This window comes from Meles meles, chromosome 1 (assembly GCF_922984935.1).
Source record: "Meles meles chromosome 1, mMelMel3.1 paternal haplotype, whole genome shotgun sequence".
In the NCBI taxonomy this organism is placed as follows: domain Eukaryota; kingdom Metazoa; phylum Chordata; class Mammalia; order Carnivora; family Mustelidae; genus Meles; species Meles meles.
The window spans coordinates 38,723,239-38,741,493 of NC_060066.1; the positions used below are offsets into that span (position 1 = coordinate 38,723,239).

The window sequence follows — 18,255 nt, forward strand, 5'->3', positions numbered from 1 at the left end:
TTCTCCTCAAATTTTCCTTTGCCTTTCTCTTAAAAGGATACTTGTCATTGGTTTTAGGAACCACATGGATAATCCAGGGTGATATCCTCCTTTCAAGATCCTTGACTTAATTACATCTGCAAAGACCCTTCTTTTCCTCAAATGAGGTCACATTCAGAAGTTCTGGGGATTAGTATATGGCTACATCTTTTGGGGGGCTACCTTTGAGCCATTATACCTTCCATAATCTATTTTGTCATTCTAAATTGAGGGCATGTGCTGTGATGAGCACTAGATGTTATACACAACTGATGAATCATAGAGCCCTATATCTGAAGCTAATGATGTACTATATATTGGCTAATTGAATTTAAATAAAAAAATAAATTATCTGCAGTTTAAGATTAATAGTGACTAATATTAGGACATATCTCTGCCTTATGTCCTCATTTTTTAATTGTGGTAAGATGTGCAGAACATAAAATTTGTCATTTAAACCATTTTTAAGTAAACAGTTAAGTGGCATTGACTCACATTGTTGTGCAACCATCACACTGTGCAGAAATTTTTATCATCTCAAACTGAAACTGTGCCCATTAAACAATAATTCTTTGTTATCTCCTCTCCACATTTTGTCACCATCATTCTTCTTTTAGTCTCTATGAGTTTGACTGTTCTAAGCACCTCCTATAGGTGGAATCATACAATATTTGTCCTTTTGTGTCTGACTTCTTTCACTTGGCATAATGTTTTAGAGGTTCATTCATGTCGTACCATATGTCAGAATTTCTTTTCTTTTAAAAGCTGAATAATATCCTATTGTACCTATATACCTCACTTTGTTTATCTGCTCATGCATTGACTGACACTTGGGTTGTTTCCCCATTTTGGTTATTATGTATATTGCTATTGTGAACATGGATATACACTTATTTTTCCAAGACTTTGCTTTTTTTTTTTTTTTTAAGATTTTATTTCTTTATTCTAGAGAGAGAGAGAACTCAGGGGGAAGAGCAGAAGGAGAGGTACAAGTAGACTCCACGCTGAGCTTGGAGCCTGACATGGGACTTGATCTCAGGACCCTGAGATCATGACCTGAGCCGAAACCCAAGATTTGGGCACTTAACTGACTGAGCCACTGAGGTGCCCTGAGACTCTGCTTTTAATTCTAATGGGTGTATACCCAGAACTGGGATTGCTGGATCATATTGTTTATGTACAGTTTTGGGGGGAACCTCCATACGGTTTTTTCACAGTAGCTGTACCATACCATTTTACATTTCCACCAGCCACGTACATGGTTCCAGAGTCTCCACATTCTTTCCAACACTTCTTTTCTGTCTTTTTGGTAGTAGTCATCCTGATGGGTGGAATGGTTACCTCATTATAGTTTTGATTTGCATTTCCCAAACAACCAGTGACGCTGAGCATCTCTCCATTGATATGTCTTTGAAGAATTGTCTATTAATTGGGTTGGCTTTTTTGTTATTGTTGAGTTTCTTTTCTCATTTTTATTGACTTTTCTCTAGTATTAATCTGCTTTTTTTCTATTTGCTGATTGAGATCTCCTGGTCCTTTGATTTTATACTGCTTCTGTTTATTATACTTCCAGCTGTCCCCCATCATTCTTGGCACCTCAAGCCCAATACTCTAAGTCCCTTTGTAATTCTTCCTTTATAATTAGTCCATTGGGAGGTCTTTGAGTCAAAATGTTTTTCACTTCCTGTTTATATGCCAGTGACTTACTAGTCTACAAGTAGAGGATTGTTTATTTGTATTTAATTATATATTACTTTGCTTTATGCAGTAGGTATGTTCTGAAGAAGTTGTGTAAATATTTAATAGGTGCCAATCAGCATTTAAAATTCTCCGGGTTTTTTTTAAAAATAATTTTTAATGACTCCTTTAGTAATGAGAGTAACACTTTTCAAACTTATCTGTCTTGTAATTGGGTATATTTTTTATGATGGGACATACCCATCTTAGCAGTAATACAAAATTTAATTGTTAATATTAAGGTATTTTTGATTTGGTATTAATGTTAAAATATAAGAGGTGCTTGTTCTAATGTGGAGACAGGGAATTCAACTTTTGGACCAGCTGGAGAGTATATCTGCTATACTACATTGCTTATTTTGTGTCAGAGAAACTAAATGTCGTCTAAGTATGGGTGTTTGATTTCTGAAGAAAAGTACCCTGGGATTTTCTTCCTGTATTCTTTTATTTCTGTTCCCCTTTCCTCTTTTTCCTTCTACAGATATTTAGTGCACATTTATCATTTACTGGTTGGACTTTGAGGATGTAGTGGTAAACAGCACAGGCACGTTTCTTACTCTCTTGGAACTTCTGGTCCAGTGGAACGAGCATTCTAATGTTAGAATTATTTAGCTTTCTGGGGTGGGAGGAAAGGGGGAAGTAGATAAATATATTCAGTTTAGAGTTTAAGACCATACACTGTAATAACTTTATTCACTTATATGTGATATATAAGAATAATATCCATATATAAGGATATATATGGATATTACAAATTATATAGGATCGTGTAACTATAAGAGTTTTATTGTCATTATATACATTGCTTGCTTTTCTTCTTTAAAGTCATCATCCTCATCTTCCTGTTTTTCTCACTGTTGCCTTTACTTCCTTTGACTGTTCTCTGTCCCTGAAAGTACATGCACTCCAGTGCTCACACAGTCCCCTCCCCAACTCTGCTTTGCTTTTCCCTGCTTTTCTTTCTTTTCACATTACCTTTCTTCCTTCCTGTCTGTTCCCTACATTTTTCAGAAATAGCCAGGGATCTGGAGGAGTGGGGCAAATTGGATCATTGGAGAATTTCAGTCCTACTTCCAGGACATATGGTTTTTCACTCTATTTGAAAGTTCGAGTTCTTCTGCCCTATGGTTGTATCCATGTGGGAGTACCAGGCATTCCAGCCCCTAAATTGGGGATTAAGGTTTATTACAGTGACACTTTCAACATATTTCTGTCCAGTCAGTTATTATTCTTGAAGAGATGAACAAGCAAGGAGAACAGAATAAACAGATCTCAGCTTTTCTTGGTTAGGCCTGCTGGGATCATCCCTGAGGGCTTCCCAGGGAATACAGATTCCCACTGTTAATTGAAATTTAAATCTTGCTGTTGGTGTTGTGTTGCCAAATGCTCTGTAAACACAAAGGGTTCCAAGGGCTCGGTAACTGTTGAGGAAGTTTTCCTACTGACATATGAATTACCTGAATTTGAACTGTAGTTTTGGGGACATGTTTACATTAAGCGTTGCTTAGAGAAGGAATCATGGAGAAGGAATTATACTAGAAAGAATTATGTGAGAATCCATCTTTTTAAGATTTTTAAAAATTATTTTTATTAACATATAATGTATTATTTGCCCCAGGGGTATAGGTCTGGGAATCATTAGGCTTACACAATTCACAGCACTCATCATAGCACATACCCTCCAATGTCCATAACCCAACCACCCTCTCCCTACGCCCCCATCCCTCAGCAACCCGCAGTTTGTTTTGTGAGATTAAGAGTCTCTTATGGTTTGTCTTCTTCCTGGTCCCATCTTGTTTCATTTTTTCCTTCCCTACCCCCCACAACCCCTTACCCTGCCTTTCAAATTTAAGATTTTAATATATGATATTGACAAAGGTAGTATTTCTCTGTATTTGTATAGGAGTGTTTACAGTACACAATTTAAATTGATTTATTAATAATTAAAAGATGGCATTTACATTTGACACTTTTCTTTGACTGTGATCCATAAGATAAAGTGTATTTTGCATTGTAACCAGTTTTGCACATACATAGGTAAGTACTAGTTTATATAAGGTTTGTTTCAGTTGTATGGGTCTTCTCTTCTACTTCCACCTTTCATTAAAAAAAAGAATAGGTAGTCCAAATCCATTACGTTGGTTTTATGATTCAGAATTGGATTGTAACTTGTATGTTTAGAGCAAGAATCACGGTACCAGGTTTTAGAAATATGAATTATGAAATATGCTTCCATTGTTGCCACGTAGTAGTGGGTGTGACCTTGTGTTGGACTTGTGAATCCGGATGAGTTTTGTTATCTATGATTAGTTGAAATGGACTCTCATCTGTCCACTTCACATTTATTGTGAAGATCAGATAAGATAATGTAAATGAACAATACGTGTAAAATAGTAAATACTATAGAAATATTAGGTAGCATTGTTAAATTAACTTTGAAGTCTCATATTGAAACTCTAAGTTCAAATTCTTTTTTTTTTTTTTTAGGATTTTTTTTTATTTGTTTATTTACAGCATAACAGTGTTCATTGTTTTGGCATCACACCCAGTGCTCCATGCAGTACGTGCCTTCCCTATTACCCACCACCTGGTTCCTCAACCTTCCCCCCCCCCCCCCGCCCCTTCAAAACCCTCTGGTTGTTTTTCAGAGTCCATAAGTGTTCTAAGTTCAAATTCTTGCAGGAGGTGCTATATAATAATATTTACCATTGTCACTTAAGGAGCTTTGGCTGTGGAAAGGCTCAGACAATCCTGGCTTTATTTTAGGGAATCTAGTAGTGTTGGAGTTATTGGGGGTCTTACACAGTACCCTAAGGAGTTTATTACCAGCTAGGGTAGGTTCCAGAAAGCTTTTAAGCCCTTGCCAAGAAGACCTTTGCAGCCTCTACTGGAAACCATGTAAATGTAAGGAGCCCACGAAAGCAGGGGTACATGTGCATCCTCCTTTCTACCCTCAAGAAAGACTGATGTTTTCTCCTTCATTTTCACTATATACTAGCTCAGTCATGGAAACCACGATTTGTAAGAGCATAGAATGAGCTGCTTTTCTGGGGCAGGGAATTCATACCATCAGTGGATCCCCTGAAATTGTACTTAAATATTGATGTTTGTTCAGATGTGTGTTTTTCTGCTGCAAGTTCATAATTTTTAAGTGACCCCAAAACGTTCAGAACTGTGGGTCTCAGTAGTAGTATCAATGCCTCTCAAGCGAGTTTGTTATATTGTATATTTAGGATATGATTTTGTTTACTATTCATCACAGCATATCACTGTTCTGTATTTTAATCTGGCACCGGTAAACAGATCTGTATATGATTATTACTAGAAAGGTTTGTTTTAGGTATGTCTAGTTGCTGTCCAAATTTCCTCATCACTGACTAAAAAAAATCTTTTATTTCTCTGAATTCTCATCACCTTTTCAATGACCATCTTGTGGTACTTTTAACTTACTGTGTATTATCATAGCTATTATGTAATTGTCTTATTCCCCTTACTAGATGTCAGTTTTAAATGCAAGTGTGTTTCATCTTTGTGTGTCTAATTGAACCTAGCAGAATGACTTATACATGAGAGCATCTGATAAATATTTTTGTTGAATATGTGTTCAATTCCATTTCCTATCTCAAAGGTACTTCTGTGGTGTAAATACTGAAATCTGGCAGGCTCAGATTCTACTTTCTTACAATAATAAATGTACTTATAACTTAGAATCTAAGATTCAGTGAAATAAATTAAAAAATGAAACTAAGTAAATGCTAATCAAATACAACTTGAAAGACTTATCATTACTTATAGCTTGCCTCAGTAAAAGCACAGTTTATTTATTTAAAATTTAAATTTTAAATTGTAATTTTTTTGGTACTTTAGATCCTGTTTCTTTGTTACAGGAGATCAGAAGGACTTAACTGAACACCCTTAGCATTGGCCTCTGGACAGTAGTTTTGGTTTGCTAATGGGAACGTAATTGCCAAGCATTATTGAAGACTTATGTCTTAAAAGCAGTCATATAGATATACTGTACTAGTCATAGTAAGTTTTGTTTTGTTTTGAAACCAGTCAGAGAAACCATTTAGGCTAGATACCTGAACTAGCATTAATTTTAGAAAACATAAATATGTAGGGGTGTGTGTGTGTGTGCGTGTGTGTGTGTGTGTGTGTGTGTATGTGTGTGTGTGTGTGTTGGGAGAGATCTGAAGGCAGGTCTTGACTCTGTAATTCAAGTGTATAATACTTTAAAAGTTAATATTTTTTGGAGAAAATGCTATCTATAGCAAATTTGACTTTCAGAATTATGGCTGGACAGACATATTTTTAAAAAATGAAGATAGATAAGCTATAATTGACTTAAAATATATGTTTTTTAGTTAAATTCCTGCAGAATAGAATTCTTCAGCTGTTCTAGAGGATTGATTGCAGATTAGATTTTTATACTAACTTATACTAACTTTGTTTTCATTATAACTTTTACATAAATAGAATCATCTTCATTACATCTGGGATCATTTAAATAGCAGAACTACATGTAGTTGTGCTATATATTGAAAGGTAAGGGATAAATGATCAGAGATGACTTTATATGCATCGTAGTAAGTGACTTACAAACTGAAGGTCACCATCTTAATTGGAAGGTTTGTGAATCTCTTAAATTCTGTGATCAAATGAGTGATATCAAAGAAAGAAGCAATTTAGCATAACAATTGTGGCTTACACTGAACATATGTTCCTGTTAATATGTTGCATTATGGTCTTTAAGGACTTGTATGTAGTTAGTACATTTTGGTTCATTTGATACCCACAGTTTTTCTTAATTTTTATTAGTGAGTTGTTACAGTGGTTAACAAGAAATACACAGATTTAAGTTGCAATAGTTTTCCCAGGGTTATATGATCTAACTTCACAAGCTTCCTGGACATATGTAGATGCTTTTCTATTTTGCTTTAGTTATGACATACAATTGATATAGGCAAGCATGAAAGCTTGGGCAAATTTTCATTGCTTTTTCTGGATCTTGCTCAGGTTCTGTGGTATTTATGTAAAGCACAATTTTGTTACTTGGGAATGCATGTTGAAATTATCATGTGCACTATTTTGCTGTAGGCCCGTTGGCACTGCCACAAAGGTAATACACTGCCAGTAGGCCATTTCCTTGTCGGCTGCATTTACAATTTAATAGAAATATTACATGACTTTTTAAACAAGTGTTTTGGCAGGGAGGAAATGGCAGATTCCATACAAACAAGCATAGCTTCCTTTCCTTAACCACACTCCAGCTACTCAAGAAATTGTACTCAGTTTCACGTGTGGGGATTTGGGGGTAGAATGGGAAGTCAGGTTGAAACTGGAATGACATTGATATTTACTATAAAATAGTTATGTATTTTTAACTGCTGGATTTTATTACTATGTAGTTTCAGTGAATGGCAACCAATATATTTCTGAATTAGAGCTGAGGTTATTTTTATGTAGTTCACCTGGCTGGGAATGTCTGGTTTTGATTGGTTGAAAAGATCAGGACCACCAGATAGGCTCTAAGATGTTAGTATTGCTTTTTATAGGTTTTTATTGGTGTGGGTTTGCTGTGTAAATTGGGCCTTTATGACATTTGCATAAACACTACTTCTTTCATATCAACTGTGGTTGTGTCCTAAAGATGAATCAGTTTGGGGGTTAGAGAATATTGAAAGAAAATTTGGGAGACTTCTTAGCGCTGATATAAAACAATGGATTCTCTGCACATCTTTTGGTCCATTTATTTTAGTTCTCTGTTATGTGTTTCAAACTTGAAAGGTCACATTTACAATTTTTTAGACTTGCTATTCCATCCTATTATTTTTTTTTAACATACCACTCCACTCTTATTTTATTTAGTTTTTTGGATTTTAAATCACTTATAGTTAGGATAAAATGCTGACCTCTTTAATTCTAAAATATTTTATACTTTTGGAAACTATCTATATCAAAACAAATTAATTAAAAAATTTATACTTTTCAGCCTTTATTGTTGCTCCTCCTATATTTTATGTAGATCCCAGCTCTTTTTCTGTAGGGAAAGAACAGTTTATAGTTAGGCCTTTCCCCTTTTCTTATTGCTTCTGACTTCTTAGCCAGCCTACCTGGCAGCTGTAGTAAGTTACGCCGCTGTGGTGTGGTAGAGACTGGCATTGGGTGTGTTCTTATAGCCATCACAGCATTGGCTTTTGCTATTTTCCATGTTTCAGTTTGTTGGTAATGGACATATGGACATCATATGTTCCACAGAGTACTGTACGAAGCCAATTTGAACTGTTTCCATTTGCCTCAAGTCCAATCATGATATTTATTTTTCCATGGCACTTACCCAGATTATCCATACCTCCTGCTTAGCTTGTGTCACTGCCACCACTGTATTTCTTCTGATTGCCTCCATTTTTTCACAGTATCTAATTGCCTAGTCCCTCTTAGCTTTCTTTGCACAGCATTGATTGATGTTTATAGAATACCCAAGATCTTTGAGATAATAGATACTCAGGTGCATAGTAGTACAATATTCAGCTTGTTTTTTGTTTAAACATAAGGAAAGTTTTATATGCAGCCTCATTGACTGGAATTGAATATTCTAGTGGAAAATTTAGAAGAGTAACAGTATGGTTTCAGACAATATTGCTTACTTTTTTTTTTTTTTGTATCAACTTTAACAGCAATGTGATCTCCCCAAGTCCCTTTAATATATTAATTCAGGCCATAATTCTATTCCTAAATTTTGAAGGGAAGATCCTAGATGCTTCCTTTTAGGCTTGAGAAAATACAACTATGTTATTGTTTACCATAACTGTTCTACAGCTCTCTAGCCCTCTGTAAAGTCATTTTAGGTGTTGATTTTCAGAGTATGAATGAATGAGTTGCTGTCATTCGTGACATTTGGCACACCATTACTGTGACTGGGAAGTTTTGCTTTTTACAGGAATGCATTTGTTCATTCATTCAGATATTTATTGAACATCTGCCATGTACTGGTGACTGTTCTAGGTGTTGAGGATGTAGCAATAAGAAAAAGATGAAAATTTCTCTTTATTGAGCTTACATTCTAATGAGGGAGAGAGATAATAAAGAAGAGAAACACAGCATCTATTATGTTAGATAGCAAGAAGTCCTACAACTAGAAAAAATAAAGCAGGGACGTGAGAGAGGAAATCTCAAGTGTGGTTGATGTGTTAGGTTTCCTCATTGAGAAGATGACATTTGAATATAAACATGAAGGAAATGATGATATCTGGGTGCAGAATATGCCAGGTAGAGGCAACTAACTGCAAAGTTAGTGTTCCTTACGTGCGAGTGTCCCAGGCTACTCACGGCACAGATTAGACACTTGAAGATTCCAGTAAATACTTAGGCTTTCTTTTGAATGAGAGGAGAAATCACTGAGGATTTCTGTATACAGGAGGGACATAGGATACCCTGAAGAGTTATGAGGGTGGAATCGCATAAACTAGTTTAGTGGGCTTTTATGAACCAACCAAGAGGTGGTGGTGGCTAGGAAGAGGATGATAGAACGAGTGAAGATACTAGGAAGTCGCTGGTTTCTGGTATATTTTGAAAGTGGATGAAGAAGATTTGTTGAGAGATCAAGTGCATGAGAACACTGACAATGCTAAAAAGCCACTCTATACAGCTTTTGAAAATGGCCCTTTTCCACTCTGTCAAAAATGGCAGAAAATTGGATGGAATAGAGAGTTTATTTATTCTTCCAGGAAGCCCAGCTACAGTTGTAATGCACACGTCTGTCGTAGGAAGGAAAGAAGAAAGAAGAAAGTAAAACACTTACACTTGTTACACGTAGAGGTTTACAGTTAACATTTTTATATATGGTATTTGTGTTTGCTTTGCATATATATATGCCCATGAGAACATACCGTTTTTTAACTGAAATTGAAATCATGAGATCATGTTGTTTTGTTATTATCATTTTCCATTTAGTGCTGTCTTGATAACTTCCCCATAACCCTAAGTTTTTTGAACCTTAAAATATTTTAAAAATTACTTAAATACTTTCTATACATTCTGCTTTTGTGATAAGGCTTAGAAGTCATTGTCAGTCAATAATCCTGAAGTGGGTAAAAATGTCCTTGGTTTAAATTTTTCATACTAATATTATTATCATTAATTATCATATATTACACTTTTAAAGAATGTATTATGGCAACTTTTAAATTGAAGTATAATGTATCAGTTCTCCCTGGATTTTGTTTTTCTGTTTTTTTTTTTACAAGTATGATTTCTATATAGAATTTTTAAACCTCTTTGAAAGGAAATTATTTTTGAGCTTAAGCTGATATTTATATTGCAATTTATAATACTGTCTTTAACTTTGTATCAGTAAGCAGTCTTAACCAGCTGGATGATTGCATCAAGCCTAAATAATTAACCATATCAGAAAACATGCAATTAATAACGAACAGATTGTTAGATACTTCCTGCTAGCAGTACAATCATTTAAAAAAGAAAACATTCTAAATGTTTTTTTCATTTAAAATGTATTTTACCTGCCAAAAAATACAAATGTGGTTTTCTTAACCTTGAACACTGATCCATGCATGTGCAGTAGGGAAGCATTACTCTTATTGCCAGCTAATTAGTTCTTGAGGTAAGTGGAATTATTCTCCAACTACCTGACTCCTTCTGGTATCTCTTATGTTTTTGGTGTTCTGCATTTATAAAATATTCTGCAAAGTTTTGAGAAGAAAAGTTTTGAAAAGTTCTGAGGAGAGAGGGTAAAAAAGTTGAAGGACAGAATAACAAGTACCCCTACTTGGGGATTTGGGGGAGGAGGGTAAAAGAGAAGCCAGGGAATAGGAGAAAAATTAGGAGTTTATGGTATCTCAGGTAAGGGACAGAGTTTCAAGAAGGTGGTGATTGATGACTTTTTTACAAATTCTTGTCTTTTTTTTTTTTTTTTTGCCAGTATGTTGGGTAGCATGAAGAGGTTATTAGATTGGAGGTCATGGTTAACTCTCAGGAATGTGGCTTAGTGGAGTGGCGGGGAAGAAGCCAGTTTCTAAGAGATCACAGAATGGATGGGAGAACAGAAGTGGAAGCAGCACCAGTAGGAGATTCTCTTTGAGGTATTTGGGAGTGAAGGGGGAAGAGAGAATTTAGAGAAGATGTTTGAAGGTGTCAGGGTTGTAGAAGGTTTTAATAGGATGAAGGGGCTTAATCCGACTTCAGAATGAGATGGAGGATCCAGGGAGAGAGCATTAAAGATGTAAGGAGTGGGGCCAAGGTTGATAAACAGTGAAACAAGGCCCTTGTGAAGATGGAAGGGGATGTGATTGAGGCTATAAAAGCAGCGGATAGCCATGGGGGAAATGGATTGAAAGTATATTCTGTTTAAAAGCTTGACCATCAAGTGCTATATTTTTAATAGTTCATCACTTATTGCTGCAGGAGCAATATAAACATTTTGTAAGGTTGCCAGACTTGGGCAAGGCCAGTAGGCTGAAGGGCAGTAATATTTCTGCTAAGCATGCTTGGTTTAGGAGTGCTGGTTAGCTGTCGTAGTGGTTTAGTTGCTTACAGAATATTCAGAAACCTCTTAGCAGGTATATTCTGACCTGCTGTGAAAGTCATTCAGAGTGAAACCAATTTCTGAAGGACATCTCCCAACTTTTTAAAAAAACAATTATTGGAGAATATACAGAACAGAAAATTTACCATTTTAAGCATTCGTAAGTGTACAGTTCAATGACATATATATTCACCTTGTTGTACAGCCATTATCACCATCCATTTCCAGAACTTCATTTTAAAGTTTGTTTCCTTTTTTATACCGTAAAATACATGTAACGTAAAATTCAGCATTTTAACCATTAAAAAATTTTTATTTAAGTAGGCTCCACACCCAGCGTGGAGCCCACTGTGGGGCTTGAACTTACAACCATGAGATCAAGACCTGCACTGAGATCAAGAGTTGGATGCTTAACCGACTGAGCCACTCAGGTGCCCCTTATTTTAACCATTTTCATTTATTTAAAAAAATATTTTATTTATTTATTTGACAGAGAGAGAAGAGACAGAGACAGCGAGCATGAGCAGGGGGGAACGGCAGGCAGAGGGAAAAGCAGTCTCCCCACTGAGCAGGGAGCCCGATGTAGGGCTTGATCCCAGGATCCTTGGATCATGACCCAAGCTGAAGGCAGCCATTCAACTGACTGAGCCTCCTAGGCGCCCCATTTTAACCATTTTTAAATGGCTTTAAATACGTTCTCTTTATTCTGTAGCCATCACCACAGTTCACCTCTAGGACTTTTCATCATGCCAAACTGAAGCACTGTACCCATTAAATTGTAACTCCATATAACTTTCTCTCACCAGTCCTAAGTAACCACCGTTCTACTTTCTCTTTCTATGAATCTGACTATTCTAAACACCTCATATAAGTGGAATGATACAATATAGCCTATTTGCATCTGGCTTCTTTCACTTAATAGAATGTCTTCTTCAAAGTTGATCCATGTTGTAGCACATGTCCAGATTTCATTCTTTTTTAAGGCTGAATAATATTTCATTGTATGTGTATACCACATTTTGTTTATCTGTTCATCTGTTTATGAACACTTGGTGTGTTTCCCTCCTTTGGCTATTGTAAATAATGGTGCTATAAACCAAGAACATGGTGTACAAATACCTGTTTGACTTTCTGCTTTTTTTTTTTTTTTTTAACTTTTTTGTTTTGACTTTCTGCTTTTAATTCTTCCAGATATATACCTAGAAGTGCAGTTTCTAAATCATATGGAAATTAATTCTATATTTGGCTTTTTAATATTGTTTTCCACAACTAACCCAGTTCTTCTGGTATTAGACATACAGGTTGGAAGGCATGCAGAATGAAATTCAAATTTCATAGAACTCTATGTTTTGGGTAAATCATATTTAAATAATTCCAGGAAGTTAGCTGACTTATTTTCTTAAAGATAACATTAAAAAAATAATAATCTTTATAGTCATAAAGTTCTTTCTCATAGCACATGCGGGGTAATGCTGCTAGCAATGTTGATGTGTGGTGAAGAATGTAGAATGCTTTATTTCCCACAAACCTTGTTCATTTGAACTATTTTTATTCATAAAGCACTTAATATGTATTTTTCATCATTTGTTAAACTTTGGCTGTTTTAAAAAAGCTTGACCTAAACTCTTGCTTTTGAACCAGTAAAGGTCACATGTGTGATGTTCCAATTCTTTGACCAACCTCAATGTATAATAATTGAAAGTTTATTTCAGTAATTTAATTTCATATTAAAATTATTTATGGCAGCTTTCTTTTGTGTTTATAAACGTATTTTTGAAATACAGTTATCATTCTCAACAGAAACCTTTTGTAACACATTGAATGGAAATTTGTAAGATAAATATTAGGCATGACAAAGAAAACAAAAAGACAGCCTTCTAACAGTAAAGAAAATATGTGAAGCAAAGAAGTGGAAAATATGAACTATTCTCTTGCTTTTGGAATATTTCATGGTTTTTCTTTAGAGAGAGAGTAGAAAATACCTCATAGTTTCTCCTAGTAGCTTTTTATTTGAGATGAAAAGTTTTCAGACTTGATGTCTTGCTGCTATTATAATTGATAGTTCGGGAGCTGCTCTAATCTCATTTATTGACATAGTCTCCCTAAACTAGCATATTTCTCTACTCATATCTTTTTTTTTTTTTTTGCCTTTAAACAAGAACGAGAATTACTGATCTCTGATAGCTACAAACTACAGCCTTATGATTTAATGTCTTTTTTTTTGAGTCAGAAAATTATTTTAATAGTTACAAAACATCTTTTTTTTTTTTAACAGAATCAGTATAAAATAGCAGTTGATTTCTCCATAATTATCAGAATTATTTGTACTTAAGGTCCTGGCTAAGTGGGGCTGAAATCAACAAAAGGTCTTGGACTGTTGGCTCAGAAATCATCCTAGGAAGCCCACCTTGTTGATGTCTGTCATGCTTAGCTCTTATGAGATGTCCCGGTCCTTTTTTTTTTTTCTTTTTTAAAGTATCTTTTTATTCATTCTTTGGAGGTTTGAAGTGAATTCGACAGCGTTCATTAAACACCTTCCAGCTCCTGTCATTTACAACTTCTTCAACATTCAGTTCTGACTGCATCCATTTCAACTTTGTCTGTTCTTTTCTAAGTTGCTTTAATAACGGTAAATCATCCAAATTCTTTTCTCTCTCTTCTCGGAGCTGTTTTACTACTGCTGAGGTCTGAGCTATACAATTTTTTATAACTCTGTCCCTGCTGGCATGAGCCTCCCTCAAAGACTCATAAAGTTGTTTACAGGTTTGGCTTGCATCAATTTTCCCTGCAAAGGAAGCTGTTGGAACAGTATTTAATTCATGTACTATTCTGTTATCAATCGTCCTTATCACCTTGAGTAATTCCTGGAACTCGGTGAACTCCTCACAGTTCACACACTGGGCGCCGCCATATTTGATTTAATGTCCTTTATAAATTTGCTTTCCCTGGGCTGATCTAGTTTTTAATTCCCATTTTGTCTTCCACTATGAAGAGTTTTTCTGATTTGTTAAAAATAAATTGAAAAAATGAATTGAATTAAATTAAAATAAAATAAATTGAAAATTCCATTGAGTTTGTAAATATATGTGTGAATCCTTCAGTGGCATTTTACATATAATATTATTTTAACATCTTGGGTATAACAATATAGTTATAATTTGTGGGCTAAAATTTACAGTATGTTTTTTTAGTTGTCATTTTATGTGTATTTTCTTATTAATTTAGCTCCTTTTTTCCTAAATAGTTAAACATATAATTACTGTATGTCAAAAATTACACTTACAACTTAGATAACATGGAATAGTCAATATCCACAGTAATATTTTAGTTTCCTTTTTTATACATGTATTTTCTGTGTGAGTATATTTTTTGGCAGAAATGAGTTTCTGATAGATGAATTATGTAATTTCATGCCAAAATTAAATGAAATAAAGTTGTTACAGTGAATACTTAAAAATAAACATAAAACTCTAAGCCAATATATATAATTTGAATTTTTGGAATATAGCATAATATCCTATGTATTTACTAGTTTTTGTGGTATGGATAATAATTATTATAGCTGCCATTTGTTGAACTTCTCTATGCTTATCAGTTTTAAAGGTATCAATAGTTTATTAGGGCACCTGGGTGGCTCAGTCATTAAGTGTCTGCCTTTGGCTCAGGTCATGATCCCAGGGTCCTAGGCTCGAACCCCACGTCGGGCTCTCTGCTTTGTGGGGAGCCTGCTTCCTACTCTCTCTCTGCCTGCCTCTCTGCCTACTTGGGATCTCTGTCTGTCAAATAAGTAAAATCTTTGGGAAAAAATTGCTTATTCTTTCTTTTTAAATACAAATTTATTGAGATGAAATTCATGTAACATAAAATTAACCATTCTAAGTCGAATGGGTCAGTAGTGTTTAGTATGTTCACAGTGTTGTGCAACTACCACCTCTGTGTACTCTAAAATATTTTCATCCCTCCAAAACAGAACTCAGTACTCATTAAACATTTTGTCCTCATATACTCCTTCCTCCAGACCTTGGCAGCCGCCAGTCTGCATTCTGTCTCTGTGGACTTACTTATTGTGGACATTTCATGTGAACAGAGTCGTGCAATATATGTAGTCTTTTTTGTGATGGGCTTCTTTCACTTAGCATATGTTTTCAAGGTTCATCTGTGTTGTAACATGTTAGTACTTTGTCTTTATGGTTGTGTTCTAGATATTTTGTATGCACTCATGTTTAATCCCCACAACGATCCTATGAAGTAAGTGTTATGGTTATCTACAACTTCTAGATGGTAACAGTAAGGCATAGAAAGATTGAATAGTAATTGGAAGAACTAGGATTAGAATCCAAGGAGTGGACTCTAGGTCCTGAACCTAGATGTTAGATAATACTGCATTCATCCTTGCATGAAGTAGATCCTAAGTATTTACAGAACTAAATTGAAAAGGGAATTCTGTGACAATTGGAAAAATTTAAGTGGTATAACTGAATGTGTGGGCCTTGAGAAGTTTAGAAGCCATACATGAAATTCAAACTTTAATTATGGATATTTTCTTCTTGATACTTTGGTATTTGGGGAGCTAAATAATACCCAAAGTCAATAATGTATTGTGGTTTTTTGTTTTGTTTTGTTTTTAAGAAACACAACAAAGTATGGTAGCTGCCTCTTGGAGCTCTGATGCATTTTATAATTATATGGCTTCTTTTTATGTAAAATTTAAGCCTGCATCAAAAGTTCTCCAAAAATGTCATCCCTCGCCCCCTACCCCCCAACACTAATAGTTTGGTGATCAGAATGTGCCAGAATTGGCAGTTTCCTGGAATTCTGATCACTAACCTTGTTACCACCTAGCTTTCCACTTCTTTGTTTGAGAAAAGTTAGATCATCTTAAATAACCTTTTACTCTTAAATTATATGGTTTGGCTAGTAGAGAAAGCATTCTTTTGATTTACTGAAGTAATTGCTTGAAACCTTTGGAGAAATAAGGATTTCTTTTATAGGTCTTTACTCTTAGCTGAACTTTGAGTACAAGAAAACAAAATACAACTCAAACCTTTTTCTTTTCTAAATCTGCTAGAGCCTGTAGAAGAGATGGTGACATTGTCTAAGTAATTAGCTTTTCTTTCCCCCAGATGATTTAGGCGATTGTTCTAGGTACAAAGTCTCCAGGTAAAGAGCCCTTCTATTCTTACAGACTGTCTTCTAATTTCTGAGGTAATGTTTCTGAAAGTCAAACAGTTGACAGAAATGTTTTAAGACATGCTTCCCATTCCAGAGAACTTTATTATACATTTTCTAATTTCATTTACCTCCTTGATAATACATTTTATCATTTTGTACATATTCTTTAATATTGACTGATTTTTTTCACATTTTTATTTAAACACAATGTTGACTGGCTTAGATTTATTAAGCTTCTAACTGAGGCTAAGGCTTTGACATTAGAGCTAATGATTCCTATTTGCATCTAGATTGTTACGTCTTTTAAAAAAAAATTTTTTTTTTAAGATTTTATTTATTTGACAGACAGAGATCACAAGTAGGCAGAGAGGCAGGCAGAGACAGAAGGAAGCAGGCTCCCTGCTGAGCTGAGAGCCCAATGCGGACCTGGATCCTAGGACCCTGGGATCATGACCTTAGCCGAAGGCAGAGGCTTTAACCCACTGAGCCACCCAGGTGCCCTAGAGTGTTACTTCTTGTCACAAGTCAGTACTTTTTATTTTTCTTTTTTCATTTATTTTTTATACATTTCAGTAAGTACTAATTTTCAAATATTTGTCAACATGAAACCCTTGTCAAGGGTTGAGACGTTATCTGTAAGTACAGTTATCTATTAGAGATATATAGATGGAAGGACTTAATGGTTGAAGGATGCTGGGATCTAGAGCCTTCTCTGAACATCTGTTTCTCTCATGTGAAAGGCGTCCTGAATCTTTTCTTTCTTCAGAGGTCTTTGAAGGGGCTAAGCCATAAAAAGAACAGTGTATGAGGAAGGAGATAAGTGAAGGAAAGGAAGGAGTGGGAGATTTGTTTGACTCATGTGTAGTAGGGAGTGGTACTCAAAGTGTGCAGACATGTTCCTTGATTCTATTGTAGGCTCTATTCTCCCTTACTTTCTCATAGATTTTTGGGGTGGTTCCACTTGATTATCTGTGTGAAGCACCCTAAGAAGACATGGTAAAAAGTTCTAAATATGTTCTAAAATTTCTGTCATCAATTTTTGGAAGATTGCTGCTTTTTTGGCAAACAAATATTTTAGTTGAATTTATTTCCTTTACCTTACTTTTTTGAAAAGATGTACAGAAAAATGTTAGGTTATACAAAGGACAAGTGTTCCTGCATTTGAACCAACCAAATACACACATCTGAAACTTAGCTAAGGGTATTTTGTGAATTTGGCATTATGGTCATTTAGTATTAGAGGAGTCTTTCGCAGATCACAGAACTTTAGGGTACTTTATGATTGGGTTGCTGTAACATACCCTGGTTCTAGAAGGAAGAGTTACTTCTAACTCTTTCAGGAAAGTAATTCAAATCAGAAATCTAGGCCAATAGATTTGATGTGTTTTTATGAGATCGTAGAGAATGTGAGAAAAAAAGTAAAAAATTAGACCTCTAAAATTTGAAGAATAAAGTTTAAGTATTTTTCTTAGGTAATGCATTGCTTAAGAGATTAAATAAACCATTAATGAATTGAGGCTACTTTGTTTATGGTTAATTTTTTTTGTTAATGAACTCTTAGATTTAGAATAAGATGTAAAATACCAACTAGATAATCAAATATCCAAGTCTTGATTTTAAGTCTTATATGAATCATAAGAGAAGATTAATTTTAGCACGTGTAATCAAGTAGCAGAAGCAGTTTGAAAGCTGGACACAATTGAAATATAATTGGAATTAAATAGAAAACATTTACTTCATATTTCTAAATGAGGTTTTAATTAAAGTAAAATTGGCTCATCTTTTTT

The 18,255-nt window shown here is 34.8% G+C and overlaps 1 protein-coding gene and 1 pseudogene across 1 annotated transcript in view; one reads left to right on the forward strand and one right to left on the reverse strand.

Annotated features, from left to right (window-relative positions):
- Nucleotides 1-18,255, forward strand: part of STK3 (serine/threonine kinase 3) — a 276,767-nt gene that overhangs the window by 103,500 nt on the left and 155,012 nt on the right. The window lies entirely within an intron of this gene.
- On the reverse strand, nt 13,525-14,207 carry LOC123925017 (annotated as a pseudogene).